Genomic DNA, 4,133 nt, shown 5'->3' with positions numbered 1-4,133 from the left:
GACAGGGAGGCCGGGAGAGACGGCAGAGATAAGCAAGGAAGGCGGGAGGGATAGGAGAGGCGAGAAAGTTGGACAGAGGGCGGAAGACGGAAAGAAGCCCCGAGAGCCGGAGACAGACCCCACGGCCACCAAGAGACCCGGACACACGAGAGAGAAACAGGCAGCACAGGGATTGAGGGAGGAGGCAGGCAGAGCAGACAGAAAACATAGGAAGACAGAAATAGCGAGCCAAGGGAGAGGTCAAGACCCCCACCAGGGAGGTGCCCGGCACAGACATGAAAGCAAGGCCAGGAAGGCGGGTGGCAGGAGGGATCAAAAATGAAAGGAAGAAAAAGTGAGGGGGAAAAAAAAAAAAAGGGAAAAGGGGTCAGGTGTGTGGGGGGAGAGAAAGAAGAGACAAAAAGAAATGAGTGGGGCATCCCAAGGGGAGAAAACGCCCCCAGGGCCTTACCCCCCACCTCGACCACAACCCCCAACCTGTTTTTGCCCCGTTACTCCTGTCCTATCTCCCTCCCCCCCAACCCCGCACTGTTCTCAATGAGAGCTAGAGAGAGAGTCCCAGTCCAGGCTGGCTTGGGGGGTTGGGGGGCACAGCTGTGGAGAGCTGGGGGGGGGGGGGGGGGGGGGTCCCTGGCTCCCAGCCCAGAGCAATTTAGTAAATTAGAGGAAATACAGCATCTCTTCCTGTGTCCCCTGTTGAATGCTAGCTGCCTGGGGTGGTCGGGCTGGGAGCCCAGACTCCTGGCTCCTGGGTCTGAAGGAGGAGGGCACTGGGGGCCTGGGCTGCTGGTTCCCGGAGAGAGATTAGAGTCTGCACTAGGGGCTTCCTGAAGGGGTGAGGGGGTCCAGACGGGGAAGAGTTCTCTCTTGCTCTCTTGGGTGTCAATCAGGCTCCTATCCGGTTGCCATGGTAGCGCAGGCCTCCTCTACCCCACAGATAGCCAGGGTGGGGGAGAGGCCCACACCCCTTCCCCTGCCTGGAGGCCTTGCTCTGCCCCCCTCCACCTGCCTTCCCAGCGATCCTGGGCCACTGTCACCCCAGGGATGGGGGTGGGGACTCCAAGTATGCCTGGCCCCCCCAAATCCTGGCTCCCCCCGGCCCCTCCTCTCCTCTGCCCTTCCCCAAGCAGCTGGCTCAATCAGCGCTCAGAATAGCCCCCCCCACCCCAAAATAACCCACAGCTGTGGCCTGGCCCCCGCGGGGTTAACACTCGCTCTTTCCTCTTTTCCCCGTGGCTTCTCATCCCTCCGACTCTCCTCTGCCTCAGACCCTCCCCTGCTTGGCCTGGGTCCTAGGGGACCTCAGGGTCCTGCTCCCTGCGGAGGTCCAGGAGGACGGCTCCAGCCCCACCCTTCAGGAAGCTGGATGCCCAGTCCGCCCTCGGGGAGGGCAGGCGCCCACACCTCCAGGGTCTGAGACGTGGCACCCCCAGCAGCTGGGGGGCCTCTGGAGGCCCTGTCCAGGACCTGTGCCTGCAGGGATCACATTGCCCAGGCTCCCAAGGTCCACCTCCTGAGGCTCAGTCCCCAGGTCCATTCCCATGGGGCCAAAGAGCCAGACTTCTCCCCCCCCCCCCGCCTTGCCCTGTCAGAGACTCAGGAGACTGAGCCCCCAGCCCCCTCTTCCCTCAGACACAGAAGCTCTAACTTCTCCCGTAGAGACTCAAGACTCTTGGCTCTGGAGCCCAGGTGCTCAGTTCTGCCCTCTGCCAGGACCCAGGAGTCCCGGCCCCCTCCTGCCCCCCAGACTGGGTGCCCAGCCTCCTCTATGTCCAGAAACCAGGAGTCCAGGCCCCTGGCCCTCTCCTCCCTTAAGGACCCGCTTTTTGTCTCAAGCCCCGTCAGTCCCAACATCCTGGGAGCTCCCCCCACCCAACCCCAGCCAGCTCCAGCCTCCTGTCGCCCCACTCAGGTCCTCAGGCTGTCCCCCAGCTGAGGAAGAGGAGGGTGCCAGAGATTCCTGGGGTGTCCCTGTCTCCATCACTCCCCCCCAAATCCATCACAGGAGAGAGGAGGGGCCACTTCGATCAACCGCCCGCCCCCCCCCCCCCCGCGTGGTGTTGGAGACGGCACCCCGTTCCCCCCCCCCCCCCCACCTCCAACACCATTCCTTCCCCACCCTAATCCTGGTGCCCAGAACAGGCTGGAAGGGTATTCCAGAACCTTGAGGAAGGGGTGGCAGCCTGGGGCTCGGGGGGCTCGGGGCCTGGATGCCCTCAAGGTCCTTGGCGGGGGTATTAATAGCAGACTCATAGCTCTGAGAAGGGAGGGGAAGAGCGAGAGGAGAGAGGGAGAGGGACAGCCGGCGAGGAGGGGGGGAGACCAATGCGGGCAGGGGGATACAGAGGGAAGAGGGATGGAGAGATGGGAGGCAGAGGGATTCGGGGCGTCAGGTATGCGGGGCTGGGGAGAGGGTGCAAAGTGTCCGAGAAATGGGGGATTAGGAGGTCTGAGGTGTAGGCACCCAGGAGCAAGGGGCTCAGAGAGGGGGCGGAGGAGAGATCCCAGGAGACAAGGGAGCTGGGGAGGGAGGGGCAAAGACCTCTTCTCACCGTTCAGTCTCCCTCCTTCCCTGAGGCCCCCGGCCAACTTTCCCGGTCCTAGCTCTGAGGGTCCGCGTTCCCCCCCCCCCACCCCCCACCCCTGCATCCCCTACCCCGGCCTTACCTTTTCATGACCCTGTTCTGTGGGGGGTATTGCGGGGGGCAGGACCGGAACCCAGAGTCCAGCGACCCGAAGATTCCCCGGAGGGCTCAGGGAGCCGCTGGGGGCCCAGGCCCTGGGGCGGCGGCGGCGGCGGCGGCGGCGGCGGCGGTGGCGGTGGCGGTGGTGGGGACCTCCTGCCTGTCCCTGGCTCTGGCTGGCTCTCTCTCCTCGTCTTCGGGCCCGTCCTGCCCTGTCTGTCCCCCAAGGTTGCGGCCACCCCAACTAGGCGAGGGCGACGCTACACATGTTGCGCTGGAAGTTGGGCCCCGGACATTGCGGAGGCTGTCGGGGTGTCCTCTCGCCGCCCCGACCCCGTGGGGATCCCCCCTCCGCCCACCTGGGGTGCCCCCCCTGCCGCTTCAGCCCCGGCTCCTCCCCCCTTCCATGTGTCCGGTCCCGCCTCTCCCTGGCTCATTCGCACCCCCACCCTTTGTGCCCTCAGCGCCCCCCCCACCCCCCAGCGTCTGTGTCTGTCTGTCTGTCTGGGTCACCTCTGAAGCCGGTGGCTGGTGTGTGTGTGTGTGTGTGTGTGTGGCGGGAGGCTGTCTGTCTAGGGAGCCGCTTGTCCCTTCCTCGCTTGGCCACCTCCAGACCCCCCCAGCACCCCCACACTCAAACCCAGGCAGAAACACACACATACACACACGCACACACGCACGACCTCACTTCCCTGGGATTCCCCCCTCAACACCCCCGGAGCTTGAGGAGGGAGACACACACACACACACACACACACACACACACACACACACACACGCGTGCGCGCGCGCGCACACGGGGGTCCACTGGGGGCCGGGCTGCCACTGCCGTCCGGGGCTGTTCGGACAGACAGGAGGACACAGGCAGCTGGGGACGCCAGACGCCCGGCCGGACGCAGGCAGGAGGCTCAGAATCCAGGTACACACCATCCATCCGGGGTTGGGGGGGGCGGCTGGGGGGAGGCAACTGGGGGGCCCGCGACACCCAGGCAGGAGGCTCAGAGTCGGTACAGACAGACAGACCCCTCCCTCCCTCCCTCCCTCGGCCGCCGCAGCCCTTACAGACACACCCCCCCTTCGCCAGCCCGGCCCCAGACACCCTGACACACAGATCCTCACCGGGCAGATGGCAGGCGCAGGAGAGACCCCTGGGGGCCGGGCGGACCCACCCAGGCCGACACCCCCCAGCTGGGCACCGGTGGCCGAGGGCGGCTGCGGGCGGAGGGTGGCGGCAGCAGCCGCCTCTTGGAGGAGCTGGAGCGGGAGGGACTCACACGCTCGCTCGCTCTGTTCTCGCACACACACACTCACTCGGGATGCGATTAACATTCAGTCCCCGTCTGCCCCTGCCGGGAGACCCACAGCCCCCCCTCTTGGCCTCCCTGGGGACCCCTCCTCCTGCCAGGGCGGGGGGCGGGGAGGGGACCTCCCCCCCCCCCCCCCCCCCCC

Source organism: Herpailurus yagouaroundi, unplaced genomic scaffold (assembly GCF_014898765.1).
Source record: "Herpailurus yagouaroundi ecotype Mexico unplaced genomic scaffold, PumYag 220, whole genome shotgun sequence".
Taxonomy (NCBI): Eukaryota; Metazoa; Chordata; class Mammalia; order Carnivora; family Felidae; genus Herpailurus; species Herpailurus yagouaroundi.
This window is presented reverse-complemented; position numbering follows the sequence as displayed.